The 22,798-nt window shown below is 47.8% G+C and overlaps 1 protein-coding gene across 1 annotated transcript in view; it reads right to left on the bottom strand.

The window, feature by feature from the left end:
* Nucleotides 1–13,794, bottom strand: part of KLHL25 (kelch like family member 25) — a 48,277-nt gene extending 34,483 nt beyond the window's left edge. The window contains exon 1 of the mRNA XM_069766249.1: nucleotides 13,711–13,794. The gene's annotated coding sequence lies outside the window, so the exon portion shown is untranslated. The remainder of the gene's footprint in view (nucleotides 1–13,710) is intronic.
* Nucleotides 13,795–22,798: the final 9,004 nt, after the last annotated feature.

Here is a 22,798-nt window from a genome sequence, read left to right as displayed (position 1 = left end):
AACAGACACAGTTCAGCGGTACTCCCGGAGGGGGTAAGCCGATAAAAGGACTCGGGTTGCCCGTCGAATCAGGACCCGGAGGGGACAGATTGGGCCGGCAGCCAGTTCACATACAGCAGCAGGGCCACACAGAAATTGCGCACAATAAGAGGCGAAGACCCCGGCAGGGTCAAAGTAACTCAGAGTTCCCATAAAGACTCCGGTGACAGGACTGGTTGTAAATCCTTTTTTGTTAAAGTAAACTGGTTAAACGTTTCAGTGCCTCAGTCTTTCATTTGGACAATAGCCATCTATCCAGGATCGGGATCATCGCCGCTGGGAGAACCTGCTGCTGATCAAGTAAGTGCCTGTCCCCTCACGATACCCCTTACACTGTGCATTGCCTGAGGCCACAGCACCGGGTCAAGCCACCCGTGACATCCCCCTCAAGAGACAGACCCCATTGGTCCGGTGCTGGGTATCCCGGTCTCTTGGGCGTCACAGTAAACTTGTTGTGAGTTTAAATCTCCCTTTATAGGTGTGTGAGACAGCAGGAAAAAAAAAAAAAAAAAATATCAGGCCCACTGTATTACACTACAGTTTGAGTGGCAGAAAGTGGATGACTGATGCCACAAACAGGACTGACGCAGATTCACTCAGTGGCAATACAAATCTCCCTTTTTTTATGTGTGGGAGACAGCAGCAAAAAAAAAAAAAAATAAGGCCCACTGTATTACACAACAGTTTGAGTGGCAGAAAGTGGATGACAGATGTATTTTTTGATATAAGGGCTGTAGTCGAATTTCAATCTCCCTACAATGATCAAAGGACAAGTATGGCAGCAATAAAAAGGACTGCTGCACACAAGAGTGTGGAGAAAGAAACAAGAGAACTGTGCAGAAAAGAAGGAGCAACAGGATTTTTGCTTTGAAAAAAGCAGTTGGTTTGCACAGCGGCGTACAAACAGCAATGCAGCTATCAGGGAGCCTTAGGCTATATTCACACTTAGCGGTTTTTTCCGCGGAACCGCCGCGATTTTGATGCTGCGGGTCCGCAGCAGTTTCCATAGCGTTTACAGTAACATGTAAACCCTATGGAAACCGCAAACCGCTGTGCACATGCTGCGGGAAAAACCGCGCGGGAACGCAGCGGTTTACAACCCGCAGCATGTCACTTCTTTGTGCAGAATCGCTGCGATTCTGCACCCATAGGAATACATTGAACCGCTTACTTCCCGCATGGGGCTGTGCCCACGTTGCGGGAAGTAAGCGGATAATGTGCGGGTGGTACCCGGGGTGGAGGAGAGGAGACTCTCCTCCAGGCCCTGGGAACCATATTTGGGGTTAAAAAATAAAAAATCTGGTTATACTCACCCTCTGATGTCCGGAGCTCCTGGGCGCTGCACGCGGCCGTCCGGTCAGAGTTGCTGTGCGACCAGGACCTGCGGTGACGTCGCGGTCACATGACCGTGACGTCACGAAGGGTCCTTCTCCCACAGCATCTTTGGAACCGGAACGCCGGGTGCAGCGCCCAGGAGATCCGGACATCAGAGGGTGAGTATAACCAATTTTTATTATTTTTAACATTACTATTGATGCTGCATATTGCTGCATATGCAGCATCAATAGTATAGGCGGAAACCCGCAGCGGAAAACGCGGAACAAACCGCGATAAATCTGCAGGGAGAACCGCAGTTGTTTTGCCCTGCAGATTTATCAAATCCGCTGCGGGAGAACCCGCAGGGACCCGACGCAAGGTGTGCACATAGCCTTAGAGTGCAGCCTAATAAGCTACAGAGCTGATGCACAGAAATCTAGCCTCCACTGTCCCTGCAAGGAAAAGGTGGTGTTGGACAGTGGAAATCGCTACAGCACAAGCGGTTTGGGGGTTTATATTCCCTTTCTAACACTATCCCTGCTTCAGACAAAGCTACAGCAACCTCTCCCTATGCTCAGATCGGCAGAAGTAAGATGGCGGTCGGCGTGCACGCCCCTTTATAGCCCCTGTGACGCCGCAGAAAGCAAGCCAATCACTAATGCCCTTCTCTAAGATGGTGGGGACTGATACCTATGTCATCACGCTGCCCACACTCTGCGTCCACCTTCATTGGCTGAGAAATGGCGCTTAACGCGTCATATGAAATGCGACTTTGGCGCGAAGATCGCGTACCGCATGGCCGATCGCACACTGGGATCGGCTCGGGTTTCACGAAACCCGACTTTGCCGAAAGTCTGCGACTTATGAAATTGACCGATCCGTTTCGCTCAATCCTAATCAAAAGCATACTGCGAAATCAACACTCGAGTGGTTTAAGGGGAAGCAGGCAAATGTTTTGGAGAGGCCAAGTCAAAGCGCAGACCTTAATCCAATTGAGAATCTGTGGTCAGACCTGAAGATTGCCGTTCACCAGAGGAACCCATCTCGCTTGAAGGAGCTGGAGCAGTTTTGTCTTGAGGAATGGGAAAAAATCCCAACGGTAAGATGTGAAAAGCTCATAGACACTTATTCAAAGCGACTTGCAGCTATAATTGCCGAAAAAGGAGGCTCTACAAAGTCCTGACTTTAGTGGGGCGAATAGTTATGCACACTGACGTTTTTAGTTATTTTGTCTAATTCGTTTGCTTCACAATAAAAATAAAACCAAATATTCACAGTTGCAGACATGTTCTTTACATGAACTGATGCAAAACCTAAAAAAAAAAAAAAAAAAAAAAGTGACATTCCAAAACAACAAAAATGTGAAGGGGCGGACGACTACTTTCACAAGCCACTGTATATACAGAGAGAAGTGGATTTTACATCCCCTTCATAAGTTCCTATTCACTCAAATGCAACATCTAGAAAATCATATGAAGAACAGTTTTTCTTCTATAGGAAGAGGTATTCCGATGTTACAGAAATGGATACAAGTAGACAGGAAGGAGCTATAAGCAATAGGTGTTACTCTGTCTAAAGCTACAGTCAGGTCCAGAAATAAAGGATTCAGGACCGGAGGGTATGTATGAGTTATACATACTCCCGGCTAGTGGGTGCAACCTCGCTCCATGCACTTGTCTTTGTTAATAGCTAAAATTCCAAAACTTGTGTCACTATTCAAATATTTCTTGACCTAATTATACACGTGCATTGGTAGTCGTTCACTGGCACATTCACAAGTGTCAGAAAACTGTATGGGGAAGAATGATCATTTACATGGGGCAAAGTGCTGCCGACAATGATTTTTATGTCAGTCTAAACAACCTGATAGTTGGGACCTAACATTCTTACAAATGCTAATTTGCCATCTAAATGGGCCTTTATGAGTACGGTAGTTCCATTTTGCTGACAGGGTGGATCGTATCAGAAGTTCGTGTAATCTCTAAGGATGAGGCCATGAACATATTTTCGTGCAGAACAGCAGCACTCCATTTATCCGGGTGTTACTCTGCACTGATCTACGCCCATTGCATGTGAAGGTTTTACAAGACCATGTCTACCTCCACCAATGATCTATGCCAGGGATCCTCCCTGCACGGCTGCAAGTACTTATGGAAGATGCCAACATGTGGATGCAGTTACCTAGGCATGGTTAGGCATCGTTTTTTCTGGATTGCTTACCAAAAAATAATGGGCAGACAATATTTTTTTTTTTTTACGGACACATTTAACCCCTTAAGCCTCAAGGGTGGTTTGCATGTTAATGACTGGTCAGAATTGTAAAAATTGGCCCGCTGTTCCTTTATGAGATTATAACTCTGGAACACTTCAACGGATCCTGATGGATTCTGATTGTTTTCTCGTGACATATTGTACTTCATGATAGTGGTAAAATTTCTTCGATAAACTTGCGTTTATTTGTGGGGGGAAAAAAAAATGGAAATTTGGCGAAAATTCTGAAAATTTCACAATTTTCCAACTTTGAATTTTTATGCCCTTAACCCCTTCATGACCTTGGGATTTTCCGTTTTTCAGTGTTCGTTTTCTGCTCCCTTTCTTCCCAGAGCCATAACTTTTATTTTTCCGTCAATATGGCCATGTGAGGGCTTATTTCTTGCAAAACAAGCTGTACTTTTAAACGACATCATTGGTTTTAGCATTTCGTGTACTAGAAAACGGGAAAAAAATTCCAAGTGCGGTGAAATTGCAAAAAAAGTGCAATCCCACACGTGTTTTTTGTTTGGCTTTTTTACTAGGTTCACTAAATGCTAACACTGACCAACCACTGATTCTACAGGGCATTACGAGTTCATAGACACCTAACATGTCTAGGTTCTCTTTTATCTAAGTGGTGAAAAAAAAATTCCAAACTTTGCTAAAAAAATAAAAAAATAAAATTTGCATCATTTTCCGATATGCAGCAGAAATGGCGCTCACAGCAGGCTGGCATTAGTAACTATAGAGGTCTCAAGGACCTCTATGGTTACCATTCTGATGCATCGCTGACCCCTGACCATGTGACGGGGTCGGCGATGCGCTCATTTCCAGCCGGAAGCGCCAGTTAAATGCCGCTGTAACCATTTGACAGCGGCATTTAACTAGTTAATAGCGGCAGGTGAATCGCGATTTCACCCGCTGCTATTGCGGGCACATGTCACCTGTTCAAAACAGCTGACATGTCCCGACTTTGATGCGGGCTCACCGCTGGAGCCCTGCATCAAAGCGCAGTATCTGACCCACGGACGTACTATCCCGTCCGAGGTCAGAAAGAGTTTAAATCACAGAGATATGTCACAGAAAATACTTAATAAGTAACATTTCCCACATGTCTACTTTACATCAGCACAATTTTGGAACCAAAAATTTTTTTTTTTGTTAGGGAGTTATAAGGGTTAAAATTTGACCAGCAATTTCTCATTTTTACACTTTTTTTATTTATTTTTTTTTAACACATGTGAATATTTTATTTTTTTACTTTACAACATTGCCCCGGGGGGTGGCATCATGTTATAGGGTCAGATCGCTGATCTAACACTTTGCAGAGCACTGTGTCAGATCAGCGATCTGACTTGCACTCCTGCAGGCTTACCAGCGCTTGCTCTGAGCAGGCGCTGGTAAGCCACCTCCCTGCAGGACCCGGATGCAGCCCCGCAGCCATTTTAGATCTGGGGCCTGCAGGGAGAAGAAGGTAGGAGACCCTCGGAGCAACGCGATCATATCGCATTGCACTGAGGGTTTCAGGGAAGCACGCAGGGAGCCCCCTCCCTGCGCGATGCTTCCCTATACCGCCAAAACACAGCGATAATGTTTGATCGTAGTGTGCCTTGGGTTAATGTGCCAGGGGCGGTCAGTGACGGCTCCTGGCACATAGTGCCAGATGTCAGCTGACACCCGGCCACAATCGGCCGCGCTTCCCCCGGGAGCGCGGCCGATCGCATATAATGTACTATCCCGTCACTGGAAATTAACTCCCAGGTCACCTTGACGGGATAGTACGTCATATGGGATTAAGGGGTTAAAATGTATCACAGTTATAATTGATCCATATCTACAGTCCAGTTTTGATATACAGATATCAGCTGCATTCACTGTAAAACGAAAGATCCTGCAATGCCTGCACCTGAGGAAAGAGCCATAGCAAAGCAGAAAAACTATATTACATTTCTAAGGCTAGGTTCACATTGCGTTAACAGCAGCCCATTCAACACATGTGTTATCGGGCTGCTGTTAACGCAAGTGCCGATATATCATATCGCTAGCGCAGATAGAGCAAGCAGATGCTCAATCTGCACTAGTAGTGACGGATCCGGAAACGCTGCAGCCCGCATCCCACGGTCCGTCACTCAATGACAGCACATCTCTAGTGCACGCCCATGGTGGCGTTAACGGACTACGTTACACCGCGTTATGCCACTGTGTAACGTATTCCGTCTAACGGACGCCTGTAACGTAATGTGAACCCGGCCTAATTGGAGTGATTTGCTAGCATTAGTACACCTACTATATATTGGGATAGGATCTTGGAGACGGCAATACACCTTCAAAGGTCACACTCGCTCAATGCGGTCTATGAGAGCCAGAACGATTTTCTCATAGATGTACAGTGAGAAGTGGCCTCCGGCACACTCCAGCAAACACTGGAGCCATCCAGCAGGTCAGAACCTGGAGAAGACAGTGGCGGTAAGTATAAGACATGGGTCAGGGACCTTAGATTAGAAGCGCCACTCCAGTGCTGCAATAAAACACTGCTGTAGTGGTGCTTTAAGGCATTCGCCCCATTGGCACTGAACTGGAATATCTGGGATAGCCAATGGATGAGAAAATAAAAATCACGGTGGCTCAGTGGTTAGCACTGTAGCCTTGCAGCAATGGGGTCCTGGGTTCAAATCCCACCAAGGACAACATCTGCAAGGAGTTTGTATGTTGTTATTTTCCTCCCACACCCCAAAGACATACTAACACGGAATCTTGATTGTGAGCCCCATCGGGGACAGTGATGATCATGTCTGTAAACTGCTGCTGAATATGATAGCGCTACATAAGCAAAGCATAAGAAATAAAAATCAGAAAGGAACCAAGTCATAGCAGAAGTGCTGCCACCTTATTGTGGGGTGTTCAGATGACAGCACAGATCTACCGAGACCACCCCTAAATGGCAGCAATATACAAACTGCAAGATATCTAATAGAAACTCAATATAAAAAGCCATTCAAGGAACTCTCCAAGGAATCTGCCAGGGCATAAATATTAAATATCTCCAATTATTTCCATCTACAGTAGATCGTGTTCATATTTAGAATAAATCCGTCGGCTTAGAGCACATCATACAAAGAGGGAAATGACAAGCATTTATTCCAGGGAGAGGTCTGCCGACCAGCATGGATTTGTAATTCAGAGACCCAAAAACTAACTGCCCAGTTTCCGCCACTAATCAAAATGATTCTTCTACCAACAGACGATGTGTTCCTAAACTGATGGAAACTGTATTAACAAGGATTTTTACCAATAGCAAGGAATTAGGTAAGAATGAGGAATAACTTGGAGATAGCTGGGGCTCCCAGAGGCTCAGCCTCTGCTCTATTCATGGTCTATGGGACTGTCGGAGAAATCAGAGTACAACAGAACTACAGGGAGGAGGGGGTCCAACCTTATGGATAGTGGATACATTGTGATTTTGGTAAAACCCCTTTATTTTTATTTACAGAAAAATAGCAATTGGATAAAGAAAAAAGTGATAAATGAAATATTTTAATTCTAACGTTCTCATAGTGCAAGTAGTACAGCATTAACTCCAGTGCCTGGGGCACATCCCCTCCCTGACACTAATTCACACAGCGCAGCTGGCTTCCCATTGTCTCCATGTATGGGAGGTATAAGCTACTGATCTTCTTACATGGCCAGAGGGTGGCTCACAGCAGACTGCCTGGTCTGCCCTGTGATTACAGCCTTGGTGCGGAGGATTTGGAAAGAGGAGTGCTCTCATACTATCAGCCAGGACAGATTTCTTCCTAGAACAGTATGGTGGGAGAGCAGGGGCAAAGATTCTTCTAACTTCTCAGTGACCTTTGCCTTCATTATTTATCCAGGATCCAAAAGGTTTTGCATTTAGTTAATATTCAATATGTAAAGGGGAGCAGCTGAATACTAGGTGATGAAATAAGGATTTACTCCCCAAATATTAATTGAGTATTTCCATCAGCGCCCGTTCACAAGAACCATGAGGGTGCATTCAGTGTGTGGTATCCTGATCTGCCCTACCAGCCTCATATAGGTATATGTACAGGGCTGTTATCTCTGGTCAGGACATGTGCGGGTCGGCTTCTGTTAACTAGTCAAGGTCTGTAAAATATGGTTGTGTAAATGCTCCCTTAGGGATCACTTCATCAGCTTTCCATTGCTTCATAATGGCAGATTTTTTGACCTATACTATTCTATTATGCCCCGCATGTTTCTGAATATCACCAGCTTTGCAAACACTGAAATTCACAGCCACATTTATAGAATAACAATTTGCACCAGCAGCTGGTCTACAGGTCCTTCTCAAAAAATTAGCATATAGTGTTAAATTTCATTATTTACCATAATGTAATGGATTACAATTAAACTTTCATATATTATAGATTCATTATCCACCAACTGAAATTTGTCAGGTCTTTTATTGTTTTAATACTGATGATTTTGGCATACAACTCCTGATAACCCAAAAAACCTGTCTCAATAAATTAGAAAATCAATAAAAGGTTCTCTAAACGACCTATTACCCTAATCTTCTGAATCAACTAATTAACTCTAAACACATGCAAAAGATACCTGAGGCTTTTATAAACTCCCTGCCTGGTTCATTACTCAAAACCCCCATCATGGGTAAGACTAGCGACCTGACAGATGTCAAGAAGGCCATCATTGACACCCTCAAGCAAGAGGGTAAGACCCAGAAAGAAATGTCTCAACAAATAGGCTGTTCCCAGAGTGCTGTATCAAGGCACCTCAATGGTAAGTCTGTTGGAAGGAAACAATGTGGCAGAAAACGCTGTACAACGAGAAGAGGAGACCGGACCCTGAGGAAGATTGTGGAGAAGGACCGATTCCAGACCTTGGGGAACCTGAGGAAGCAGTGGACTGAGTCTGGTGTGGAAACATCCAGAGCCACCGTGCACAGGCGTGTGCAGGAAATGGGCTACAGGTGCCGCATTCCCCAGGTAAAGCCACTTTTGAGCTACAGAGAAGCAGCACTGGACTGTTGCTAAGTGGTCCCAAGTACTTTTTTCTGATGAAAGCAAATTTTTCATGTCATTCGGAAATCAAGGTGCCAGAGTCTGGAGGAAGACTGGGGAGAAGGAAATGCCAAAATGCCTGAAGTCCAGTGTCAAGTACCCACAGTCAGTGATGGTGTGGGGTGCCATGTCAGCTGCTGGTGTTGGTCCACCGTGTTTCATCAAGGGCAGAGTCAATGCAGCTAGCTATCAGGAGATTTTGGAGCACTTCATGCTTCCAACGGCTGAAATGCTTTATGGAGATGAAGATTTCATTTTTCAGCACGACCTGGCACCTGCTCACAGTGCCAAAACCACTGGTAAATGGTTTACTGACCATGGTATTACTGTGCTCAATTGGCCTGCCAACTCTCCTGACCTGAACCCCATAGAGAATCTGTGGGATATTGTGAAGAGAAAGTTGAGAGACGCAAGACCCAACACTCTGGATGAGCTTAAGGCCGCTATTGAAGCATCCTGGGCCTCCATAACATCTCAGCAGTGTCACAGGCTGATTGCCTCCATGCCACGCCGCATTGAAGCAGTCATTTCTGCCAAAGGATTCCCAACCAAGTATTGAGTGCATAACTGAACATTATTATTTGTTGGTTTTTTTGTTTGTTATTAAAAAACACTTTTATTTGATTGGATGGGTGAAATATGCTAATTTATTGAGACAGGTTTTTTGGGTTATCAGGAGTTGTATGCCAAAATCATCAGTATTAAAACAATAAAAGACCTGACAAATTTCAGTTGGTGGATAATGAATCTATAATATATGAAAGTTTAATTGTAATCATTACATTATGGTAAATAATGAAATTTAACACTATATGCTAATTTTTTGAGAAGGACCTGTATACTGTTCTCTTTGCATGTGTCCAGCAGAGGCAGCTTTGCCTCGACAGCATCAGAGGGCAGGGGCAATGAAGCAAGCTGGATACCCCGCAAGCTTCAGAGCACACACAGCTTACAAGAGTGCACTCTTTTCAAAGAAACCAGCCACCTTTGATAGATCACAGGGGTGTCTGGTAACCTAGGCAACAAGCTGTAAACTAGGGAATCGAAAATCCCTCTGTACTTGAGAACAGAAGCATTTTTTTCATACGAGGTAAAAAAAAAAAATCACAAAGTTGCTCATCTTTGCAATTTTACCAATCTAATAACATGAGAGCCCCTTTAATTGTAGATGAGAACCCCTTTAATTGTATATAGTTCTGGATGAGCTGTGTGCCAGTAAAGCACTGATTCATCAAAGTACTGACAAAAAAAAAACTGGCGTGAAACACTTTGAAATGTCGCATATTTTTTCAGCAATATGGAATTGTGCTCATAATTTTGTTTTTTTTTGTAGAAATGTTACTCTAGTCCTTGACTAAAGCAGCAATTGTGGTGAGGTGCACGCCGCGGAGAAGAGGCGCAAGATTCATTAAACAGAGTGCACCTCTTAATGAATTTGGTGCATCCGAATCCAAAAAGCCCCTTTAATATGGAGTGCACAATGCCAATGAATCGGGCCCTAAGTGCACGTCCATACCGTTCCAAGTGGTGGAACAAAACTGGAAATGGAATCTGCTGAAAAATCTATTATTTACGGGGGTACCAGCCGACTGATTGTGGGGACAAATGTTGATCAGACACACGTCCGATCATGATCACAGTTTTCCCTGAGAATAGTCGCCAGGTGACATTTCAGTCAGCGGCTTTCTCAAAAAGAGCACAGGAGCGCTGACCCAATCGAGCACTCCTGTGTATGGGAGAGTCGGCTGTTCACAAAACAATCGTCCAAAGCATTATTATGTCAACAGCAATCTAATGTGTAGGGGCCAGACCCAGACTTCGCCGAGTGTGCGCGCGGGCCAGACCCAGACTTCGCCTAGAGTGTGCGCGGGCCAGACCCAGACTTCGCCAAGAGTGTGCGCGGGCCAGACCCAGACTTCGCCAAGAGTGTGCGCGGGCCAGACCCAGACTTCGCCAAGAGTGTGCGCGGGCCAGACCCAGACTTCGCCAAGAGAGTGCGCGGGCCAGACCCAGACTTCGCCAAGAGTGTGCGCGGGCCAGACCCAGACTTCGCCAAGAGTGTGCGCGGGCCAGACCCAGACTTCGCCAAGAGTGTGCGCGGGCCAGACCCAGACTTCGCCAAGAGGGTGCGCGGGCCAGACTATGGTGCTTTCTTATTGTGTTCCATGTCCCCTCACGGAATACTTTTGAAGTCCCCGGCAAACAGGGTACGGACGTATGCGCCGACAGGGCCAATAGACTGCAATGATGACATCAAAGCAAACATGCTCTTTGACATGCACTTTTTTCTGGAGTGTACACCTACAGGAGGCGGACACCCAGATGTAGGAGAAAACAAAAAGTGACTTATTGATCTTGATGGTTGTTTTCCATGCAGAAAGTGCTGAAACAAGATGCCCCAGTTTCATCAATAGGCTTGTGCTACAGATAGAAATATACTTTAATCACGGACAGGACTTCATTTCGGACTTTGCAGTATATAGTTATCATGAATGTCTTGGACGGTGCTCAGCCACACCCACTCCTGCTAAACTCCACCCACTTTCCAAAGACCATGAACCAGCCCTCATAAGGGTTCCTTCTTACACATCTATGGTTGATCCACTATGGAACAGAAAGGTAATTTTCATGTTTTGACAGACTTCTTGCATGGTGGATGTGTGTGAACTGAACCTAAATAGTGACTGGATCGGAATTCTGTCAACTCGATAGGAAATATTCTGTCACAAAATATTAAAGGGCTAATCCCAAGATAGCAAGTTATCCTAACAGTAAGACAGGGGATAAGTTACAGATTGCTGTGTCCAGACCCCAGCACCTTCAGCTTTGCCAAGAATCTGGCTCTGAAAGGCGGGAATTGTGAGTTGAAGACCCCTATCTTGGATAGAGCGGAGGTGCACAGGACACGGTCTGTACTCCACCTTCTCCAGCAGTCCCACAGATAATGGATGGAGCAGAGGTCGGGCATGTTCCCCTCTACTCTATTCAAGACCAGGCTGTAATGGTCTCCACGTTGCAGAGTCCTATTCTCAGGCTGATTGGAGGTCCCGGCAGACAGACCTCCAGTGATCAGCAAGTTGTTATCTCACAGATCAGGGATAACTTACTATCTTATGAATAACCCATTAATCTATAGCTATTGTCCAATATAATGACAAAGCTGCGGACATCTGATGTACGTAAACATCACATGATGTCTGTAGCCAATCACTAGCCTCAACGGTATGTGGTCATAAATCAGAGGCCAGCGACTGTCTGCAGTGGTCCCAGAACATATATGTGGGCTGTTACTTCTGCAACCAAAGAAATGAGCGGTGGGAGCATGGTGCTAGAATAGTCAGTAGTATACATTGTTTTTCCTGTATTATTACCTATGTGCAGTTTTCGTTATCTTGGACATCTCCTTTAAGGCCAGGGCTACAGAGTTTTTAAGGCCAGGGCGACACAGTTTTTGTAGTGCTATGGAGTACATTTTATCTGGAGTGACAGCTGCTGTCCATGTAACTGATCAGTGTATTCATTCTGACAGCAGTGGACATCAAAAAGTTGAGATCACTTTGTAGTCCAACAAACGCTCTATGTAGCCACGGACTAAGGCTACGTTCACACTAGCGTTATGCTAGTTTGCGTCGGGTTTGCGTCGGGCGACGCAGCGGCGACGCATGTGTCATGCGCCCCTATATTTAACATGGGGGACGCATGCGTTTTTGTTTGTTGCGTTGTGCGACGCATGCGTCTTTTTTGCCGCAAGTGTCGGACCAAGAAAACGCAACAAGTTGCATTTTTCTTGCGTCCAAATTTCGGCAAAAAAGACGCATGCGTCGCAAAACGCAGCATTTTTGCGTGCGTTTTGGTGCGTTTTTGCGTGCGTTGTGCGTTGCGTCGCCGACGCAGCGGCGCACAACGCTAATGTGAACGTAGCCTTACACGGTGTATTCTCTGGTACACACTGCTGACACGGGGAGGGGGGGCAGCAAGACCCAGGAAACCCCTCCAGTGCCAGGCATGACACACGAGAGGGCGCCAAGACCCAGGAAACCCCTCCAGTGCCAGGCATGATACACGGGAGGGTGCCAAGACCCAGGAAACCCCTCCAGTGCCAGGCATGATACACGGGAGGGTGCCAAGACCCAGGTAACCCCTCCAGCGCCTGGCATGATATGAGGAGGGCACCAAGACCCAGGAAACCCCTCCAGTGCCAGGCATGACACGGGAGGGCGCCAAGACCCAGGTAACCCCTCCAGTGCCAGGCATGACACGGGAGGGCGCCAAGACCCAGGTAACCCATCCAGTGCCAGGCATGACAAGGGAGGGCACCAAGACCCAGGAAACCCCTCCAGTGCCAGGCATGACACACGGGAGGGCACCAAGACCCAGGTAACTCCTCCAGTGCCAGGCATGATATGAGGAGGGCACCAAGACCCAGGTAACCCCTCCAGCGCCAGGCATGACACACGGGAGGGCATCAAGGCCCAGGTAACCCCTCCAGTGCCAGGCATGACACACGGGAGGGCATCAAGACCCAGGTAACCCCTCCAGTGCCAGGCATGATATGAGGAGGGCACCAAGACCCAGGTAACCCCTCCAGCGCCAGGCATGACACACGGGAGGGCATCAAGGCCCAGGTAACCCCTCCAGTGCCAGGCATGATATGAGGAGGGCACCAAGACCCAGGTAACCCCTCCAGTGCCAGGCATGATATGAGGAGGGAACCAAGACCCAGGTAACCCCTCCAGTGCCAGGCATGACACACGGGAGGGCATCAAGACCCAGGTAACCCCTCCAGTGCCAGGCACATATCCAGACGTACAACACTCTGCCCCAAAGTGCTCCCACCCCACACACGTGTAACCCTACTACTGCCAGACTTCTCATTAACCCATGACCTGTCAGACGTCTCCCCCCAGTCCTGAGCCAGTCACATCCTCTATAAAGTACATGGACTGTCAGTGAGCGCAGTCCGCTCGTGTCTGCCGCCTTCTCCTGAGGCTGCATACATATAAATGAGAGCGCACAGTCACCACATCCCCGGGCTCCTCACCTGCGTCCCCTGCCCGGCGGTGCCCGCGGCACAAAGCTGCAGCCAGGTAATGCACGGCACAATGCAGCCAGCCTGCAAACAAACTAGTTCTCACAGCGGGGCGGAGAGAGTGACAGGACGAAAGAGCCAATCAGCACAGAGTGTGTAAGCTGGGGGCGGTGCCGCAGCTTCACCAGCCAATCACAGTAGTGAGGGCGTCTGCCCTCAGAGTCTGGACCCAGAGCACAGAACTGGAGGTGGAGGGGGCCGGGGGGGACCCCGGGGAATGCTGGGAGATTAGAGTAATGCTGTCACACACAGGGCGCAGACTCCGCGGATGATGATTACATCCTGAGGCCACGGTCACACATCAGTATTTTACCTCAGTATGTGTAACCAAGACCAGGAGAGGAAAAGTATAATAGAGACACGTCCCCACTGTGTTTATCACCCAACTCTTAGCTTTGACTTCCAGATACTGAGGTAACAAACTGACCAAGTACTGACCGTGTGACCGTGGCCTGAGAACGGATTAGGCTAAGTACACATTTGCGTATCTGTCCGCAGCGTATCATCTGCATGCACAAACGCATGGTTACGCAGCGTTTTTTTATCCACATCAGCTTACTAATGACGCCAAAACTGCTGCGTTTGTGCCTGCGTTTGCGTTGTTTATGCGTACGGGTTCGATAGTTCCAGGAGGTCGTGTCTCAATCCGTTCCTGGATATGCGCAGTCCGAAGTATGTGCAGCGCCCCAGAGTCCTGATTCGTTGCAGTAATGTTATTCTTCCACCAGGGTGAGTGATGTTACGTCTGAGGGCAATGAAGGAGATCTTCTGTCCAGGTATCACAACCACAATACACACTTCACACTCCAGGCCGCCAGGGGGAGTCATGCTTCTATCTATTAGGGCACTCCTCACAATTAGGTAAAACTGGTAGTCTGGGCAGAAAGTGAGAAGGAGGAGAGGAGAGCAGACGGAAGGTCTGGGGGAGAACGAGGGTTCACGGAGCTGCGCGTGCCCCACATGCAGCAGCATGCAAAGAAAGAGACATTGAAAGGAATTGTGTTGCAGTGAGTGAGAAACGAAGTCATAGCAAAAGAAGAGGAACATCAGGGGGAGACCAGCTAGAAGCAGGCTGCCTCCTTCTGAAGCGCAGTAACCGCTAGCCAGAACACCGAGGGAGTAAGGATCTCTATGCTTTACTTCAGAGACTGGCAGGACAGTTGATTCCACGTTGGCTGCCCGACCATATACCCAGGAGGCACAGTGGCAACTTGTGGGGGGCCGGGGCGTCTCTAGGGTCCCTATAAAAAGCCTCAGGCCACCAGTCATACGGGTTTGTCCTATCCGTCAGGGGGACAGAGAGAAAAAGACTTAACACCTACGATAGTTGTGAGGACCTCACCGAGGAGCTCAGCACGGAGGAACTACAACACTCAGGCGCTAGAGGAAGGCTACCGATTTCCACCTGGATAAGGGGACTCTGGATTTGCCTTCAGACCGGCCGGACTCTGCCTACCCTTTGGTCTCTACCCTGGACTGTGGACGCTGAAACCTTCAGTAAAGAGACTGCAATCTTGTGTCCTCGTTATTCACTGCGCCTTACATCATCCACCATCTACACTCTGGGAAGCCCTGGGGACATACTTCACCTGTGAGAAGGTATACCATCTAGCTGCCATAACATCACCCCAGCAGACCCCTAAGCAGCTGTGGTCACCCTGACCGAATACCACAGGTGGCGTCACAAACACTATGCCTTTAAAGACCTTTCCCCCATTTATTAACGGACGTCCCTAGGGCTCGGACCGGGTCAGCCACCGTGACATCCCCACTGAGAGCCGAAGGACCTGGTATTGAGTACCCCATAGCCCTACTGGGGGCGATCCAACTTTGGCGTCACGAACAGGATCTACTTAAGCCTGAAAAATCGGGTCATGTGCGCCTAGGAACTGTGCCAGAATTGTATTTGAACTGTGATTTACTTAAAGACTGTGTAGCACCATTTACTGCCAAAATTCCCGCCAAAACCGGCGCCATTACAGCACCATGTGGCGTGCCAGAGAAGTGGGGCATGTCATCGTTGGCGTAGCATGGAAGAACGGTGCAAAAGTGGAGTCAGCCCCTCACAGATACTACTGTGTCCGGGAAATATGCCCATCAACAAGAACGGTCCGCCTGCTGGTCGTGGATGGTGGAGGAAGAAGAAGGAACCGCCCTCCAGAGGAGGAGGAGCAAGAATCGCTGGACGCCATTAGGCAGGAACTGGTTGGCAACATGGCGAGCGGAGGTCGCCCGGAAGAGGGCGAGTACACCCGCCACTGTCCCAGCCAATGGGAGCAGAGCGGAACCCTACCAGGTCGCATGAACCAGGAGGTCCTGGGAGCGGAAGTAGACGAGTTGTGTCGGCAGCTCCGGAGCTTGTGCCATCGTGCGACTGCCGGCCCTGTGGAGCAGCGATGCAGCCAGCCGCCGAAACCCCAGCCTGCGGCAGCGGAGACCGGCACCGGAGACGCCACAGAGGCAGGTAACAACACCGACCCTGCCCCTGTAGCCGAAGAGTCCCTGCTAGTGGCCGTAGACTCGCCCCCACCACCACCACCCAGCTGGGTGTGTAGCCGCCTAGAGTGGGAGAGGCCCTGGGAGACCTTGCAAACCTCCGACGTCCCGCTGCAGCCCATCAAGCAGACAATGGACATCCAGGGAGAGTGGGTGACCTTTAAGTGGACCCGCACCACCACCGACCTGATCGGGTTCCCTGGGGAGGCTCAACGGGAAGGAGAGAGCATAGAGGTCGTTTCCCAGCAGGACTACCGCCAGCAGCTACTCCGGCAGCAGGAAGAGTGGGCCAGGAAGAAAGAACTCAGACGTCAGGCCGACCGCGAGAGAGACCTGCAGGCCAAAGCTCAGGCTAGACAGACAAGTCAGGAAGATTGTGGTCCCCAGCGTTACGGGACAGTCGTGACCTTCCGCCTACAAGGAGGTTGGGGCTTTATTAAGGAGCCTGGCCTCTACCCTGAGGTATTTGTCAATCGGCGGGATGTGGAGGCACACCTCATGGAGGGACACCCAGGTTGGAATCTGTATCCGGGTGACCGTGTCACGTACACGCAGCATTGGGGAGACAAAAGGTGGTATGCACTTCATGTTTACAAGTACAAGCCAGAAGTCACTGCATCACCATCCCACCGCCCTGCACTCGTGCCTAAGGAAACGCCACAAGCTCCACCCGAACAGGTGACCCCTGGACCGGTCACCATGTGTTCGAAGTGCACCCAGACCTCAGTAGCACAGATAACTGTGAGTACACAGACCCCTATCCAGAGTGCAGACGCACTCTACGTAGTACTCGGTGGTAGCCGATATCCAACAGGACTACCCCACCGGTACTACCCCCAGAGTGGCATCAATAAACCTCGAAGGACCTGGAGACTGTAAAAAGTTCATAAAAACATTTCTTTTTTGCTGCTTTAAAACCCGTCTAGAGTTATTTCTTAAAGGGGTCCCGCGTTAAAGGGGTCCTCAGTTTTCCACAAGATTCATCATTGTTTCAAAAGAACTGCAGAATCATGAACTGTGCATGGTCACAAACTGCCTGTATATAGTTTGCACCTTCTTAAAGGTGCTCTCTACGGGTTTTACAAGAAGAGCTTTTCGAAGAGACTGTTCCTGATGACATCGTGAAAGTTTTTGCTGTTTTAAAGTTGATAATTGACTTGTATGTTGATACTTTGCACTACCTCATTGAAGATACTTGAGTTTACCCTTAAAGGGAATGTTCACCTGTTACATTTTGACAATGTTGCTTTAAGGATTTAGATAGTAATAATGTTTACATAGCTGATAGAATGTAGCTATGTAGCTAGAAGGTTAGATAGTGATAAAATATTTGTTAATGCTCAGAATAAAATGTTAAAGTGATGTACTTTGAATAAAATTGAAGTTCAGTTAAGTGATAGGTTGAATACATTAAAGAAATGCAGTAGGCCCGTGGGGGTAGACAGATAGTCCTGCATGTGTAGAAGAGAGATAAAGAAAATGTTGATTTGCACTTTAAGGGTTAATGATAGTATACCCTTAGAGGGTACTTGCACTAAGTAGATAGAATACCTGTACGGGTAATTGTGTTTTATAGTTAGATAATAATTGTTTTAGTAGCGCGCGCAATGTAAATATGCTCTTGTTTGTAACGTTCAAGTGTTCTCACCTCCCATAAAGGGAAGCAACAGTTAAATTAATTTGTTTTATAGCATTTCAAAAATTTTGCACGCCTTTTGCTGATGTGTTGTTGCTTCCTTTTTCCCAGTATGGGAGTACTGGATTTAACGGGGGAGGGGGGGGGGGTGCAGCGCCCCAGAGTCCTGGTCGTTGTAGTAATGTTATTCTTCCACCAGGGGGAGTGAATTTACGTCTGAGGGCAATGAAGGAGATCTTCTGTCCAGGTATCACAACCAGAATACACACTTCACACTCCAGGCCGCCAGGGGGAGCCATGCTTCTATCTATTAGGGCACTCCTCACAATTAGGTAAAACTGGTAGTCTGGGCAGAAAGTGAGAAGGAGGAGAGGAGAGCAGACGGAGGTCTGTGGGGAGAACGAGGGTTCATGGAGCTGCGCCTGCCCCACGTGCGGCAGCATCCAAAGAAAGAGACATTGCAAGGAATTGTGTTGCAGTGAGTGAGAAACGAAGTCATAGCAAAAGGAGAGGAACATCAGGGGGAGACCAGCTAGAAGCAGGCTGCCTCTTTCTGAAGCACAGTAATCGGTAGCCAGAACACCGAGGGAGTAAGGATCTCTATGTTTTACTTCAGAGACTGGCAGGACAGTTGATTCCACTTTGGCTGCCCGACCATATACCCAGGAGGCACGGTGGCAACTTGTGGGGGCCAGGGTGTCTCTAGGGTCCCTATAAAAAGCCTCAGGCCACCAGTCATATGGGTTTGTCCTATCCATCAGGGGGACAGAGAGAAAGAGACTTAACACCTACGATAGTTGTGAGGAGCTCAGCAGGGAGGAACTACAACACTCAGGCGCTAGAGGAAGGCTACCGATTTCCACCTGGATAAGGGGACTCTGGATTTGCCTTCAAACCGGCTGGACTCTGCCTACCCTGTGGTCCCTACCCTGGACTGTGGACACTGAAGCCTTCAGTAAAGGTAAAGAGACTGCAACCTTGTGTCCTCGTTATTCACTGCGCCTTACATCATCCACCATCTACACTCTGGGAAGCCTTGGGGACATACTTCACCTGTGGGAAGGTATACCATCTAGCTGCCATAACATTACCCCAGCGGACCCCTAAGCAGCGTCGGTCACCCTGACCGAATGCCACAGGTGGCGTCACGAACACTATCCATTTAAAGACCTTTCCCCCATTTATTAACGGATGTTCCTAGGGCCACGGACCGGGTCAGCCACCGTGACATCCCCACTGAGAGCCGAAGGACCCGGTACCGAGTACCCCAGAGCCCTACTGGGCTGTGCGTGCACATGTCCTTGCGTACCAATGCGTTCCCATAGAGAGTTGTTTATACGCACTCATCCACATGCGTATGCCTGTGCATAGTGGACGCCTGAAAAAATGCAACGTTGCATTCGCCGAACACCGCGAAGCGACGCATCCACATGCGAACTGATGTAAACGCATGTCCCTGCGTACACAATGTTAAATGTATGGACACGAGACGCATGTGGATCTATACGCAGGTATACGCTGCACAGACACATGCTAATGTGAAGCCAGCCTTAGTCCTTGTCTTGTAACGCCATAATCCTCCTTGTATCTGTATAACGTACAGAGGTATAAAAAAGTGCGGATGAAAACTGACATTTCGTGTCCCGAGAATTTTTCTTCCAGCCCCACTGCAGTGGGCGGGTTATATCAGTGCTGGAGTGGTGAAGTAATGTGAGTTCCCTGCCCCGGTGTAATACTGACCCGCCGCCATCCTCAGATGTTCCCAGTGCTGCTCAGGTCCCACGCCGCCATCTTGTGACTGACCAGAAGTCAGAGGTAACAGTCAAAAGCTCTCCATGTAAGTCTGTGACCATCGTTCTGGCTCTCATAGACTTACATTGGGTTATGACTTCCAGCTCTGCCAGCAAACACTGCAGCGATCCGGCAGGTCACAAACTGCTAGAGACCAACAGGAGTGGCTTCGATATGAAGGTGGCAGCGGGTAAGTATAAGACCAGGGCAGGGAACTAAGATTAATGGCACCAATCCACCTCTGCAATAAAAAAAAACGCTCTAAGGGTAAGTTCACACGGCGTTTTTGCTGCGTTTTTTTTATTCTAATTTTCAGCTGCTTTTTACAGTACCAGCAAAGCCTATGAGATTTCAGAAATCTCATGCACACACATTGGGTTTTTGTGTGATCAGTATTTTGTGCTTTGCAGCGTTTTTTTTTTACATAGAGCATTTCACTTCTTTCAGCTTTTGTTCAGCGTTTTTTTCAGCATTTTTCACCCATTGACTTGAATGGATGGTGAAAACACGCTGCAAATATGCAAGGTTTTCAAGGAGTCAAGGATGTGAAGTCACATTCGGATCTGCTACATCTAGATGGCGTTAATGCAGCCTGTCATCCAGCAGAGCGGACCCAATCCCCGTTCACTTGAATGGGGGGTCCGACCTCCCCGCCAGTCAGACAGCCGCGGCTCCCCACTGTTAGAAGACAGCGAGGAGCGCTCAGCTGTGATCGGAGGTGTAAACTTACCTCCAATCACTGGTGTCAGCTGATGGGACTACTGCTCCCATCATCTGACACCTACAGCCGCTAATTACAGTGACAGCAAAAAAAAAAAACTATGTGGGTTCCCCCCTAGTTTTGATAACCAGCCAGACAAAGCTCACAGCTGGGGGCTGCAACTCCCAGCTTCAGCAAGGCTAGTTATCAAGAATAGAGGAGTCCTCACACTTTTTTTAAGATTATGTAAATAAATAATTTTAAAAAGGCGTGGAGTCCCCCCTTTTTTTGACAACCAGCCTTGCTAAAGCTCACAGCTGGGGGCTGGTATTCTCAGGCAGGTAAGGGGCCATTGATATAGGCCCCCAGCCTAAAAATAACAGCCCGCAGCTGCCCAGAAAAGGCACCTCTATTAGACGCGCAAATTCTGGCGCTTTGCCCGTCTCTTCCCACTTACCCTGTAGAAGTGGCAAGTGGGGTAATGAGGGGTTAATGTCCCCTTTTGCTATTGTAAGGCGACATTAAGCCGGCTTAGTAATGGAGAGGCGTCAATAAGACACCTATCCATTACTAATCCTATAGCAGTTAAAGGGATAAATAAACACACACATGCAGAAAAATGTATTTTAATTAAGTAAAACACCACACAGTTTCTTGTACCAAACCTTGGCCTTTCTCAAAGCACAGTATGGCTGGAGGACTTGATCAGAGAGATCAACGCCCCCCCATGTTTTTGCTGTACCCCAATACACAGTCCGGTTTGCAGACCTGTGCAGAGGTACCTTGTACAGTGCTAAGGGTGCTGCCATCACCATGTGTGGTGGTCAAGAAAAAGACATCCCTCTTGTACTTGACCACCAGAAGGTGGTCGCTACATTGGGCTCTGCTGTCACCCCTTCTGAGCATCAGCCCAATTAGCGTTTTTGGGTGACCTCATTGATTTTTGCCGACAGTACCGCAGGCTGTGGTACCTTGTGCAGAGAGGGACTTGAAGAGTGGGATGCTGGTATAAAAGTTATCCACGTAGTGGGTGCACCAAATCCCACACCATTTTCCCACTCACTCCCAGGACAGGGGGGTTCAATCCAGGTGTCCTTCTCTAAATAAACTTTAAACCTGTGGGTGTACCCTGAGGTACTCTCACACTGCTTATAGTGTTTAATTCCATATCTGGCCCTCTTACTGGGCAGGTACCAATGGAATCTGAACCTCCCCTTGAAATGAATTAGGGACTCATCCATGCAGATGTCCCTTTGGGGCACGTACACTTCAACTTTTTGTTGAAGTGTTCGATGACCAGCCGAACTTTGAACAGACGGTCAAAGTTGGGGTCATCTCGGGGATGGCCTCAAAACGTATCAGGGCCATGACCATTCTTAACCCCTTTCTGACATCGGACGAACTATCCCGTCGAGGTGGTATGGGCCCGTATGACCACCGACGGGATAGTACGTCATCACAGATCAGCCGCGCTCACGGGGGAGCGTGGACGATCAGGGCCAGGTGTCAGCTGACTATCGCAGCTGACATCCGGCACTATGTGCCAGGAGCAGTCACGGACCACTCCCGGCACATTAACCCCCCGGCACACAGCTATCAAAGATGATCACAGCGTTTCGGCGGCACATGGAAGAATCGCGCAAGGAGGGGGCTCCCTGCGTGCTTCCCTGCTACCCTTGGAGCAACGCCTCAGAGCAGGCGCCGGGAAGCCTCCCTGCAGTGCCTGTGTGATCGCTGATCTGACAGTGCACTGCAAAGTGTCAGATCAGCGATCTGTCACTTTACTGTGATGTACCACCCTGGGACAATGTAAAAAAGTAAAAAAAATAATATTTACATGTGTTAAAAAAAAGCAAAAAAAAATCCTAAATAAAGAAAAAATATGTATATATTGTTCCAATAAATACATTTCTTTATCTAAACTTAAAAAAACAATAAAAGTACACATTTAGTATCGCCGCATCTGTAACGACCCGACCTATAAAACTGTCCCACTAGTTAACCCCTTCAGTGAACACCGTAAATAAAAAAAAAACCGACGCTTTATTATCATACCACCTAACAAAAAGTGGAATAACACATGATCAAAAAGACGGATATACGTACATAACCATGGTACCGTTGAAAACGTCATCTTGTCCCGCAAAAAATGAGCCGCCAAACAGCATCATCAACGAAAAAATAAAAAAGTTATAGTCCTCAGAATAAAGCAATGCAAAAATAATTATTTTTGATATAAAATAATTTTTATCGTATAAAAGCGCCAAAACATAAAAAAATGATATAAATGAGGTATCGCTGTAATCGTTCTGACCCGAAGAATAAAACTGCTCTATCAATTTTACCAAACGTGGAACAGTATAAGCCCTCCATAAGAAATTCATGAATAGCTTGTTTTTGTTCATTCTACCTCACAA

Source organism: Ranitomeya imitator, chromosome 4 (assembly GCF_032444005.1).
Source record: "Ranitomeya imitator isolate aRanImi1 chromosome 4, aRanImi1.pri, whole genome shotgun sequence".
Classification (NCBI taxonomy): Eukaryota; Metazoa; Chordata; class Amphibia; order Anura; family Dendrobatidae; genus Ranitomeya; species Ranitomeya imitator.
Note: the sequence above shows the minus strand (reverse complement) of the source record. Positions and strands in the feature narration are given on the sequence as shown.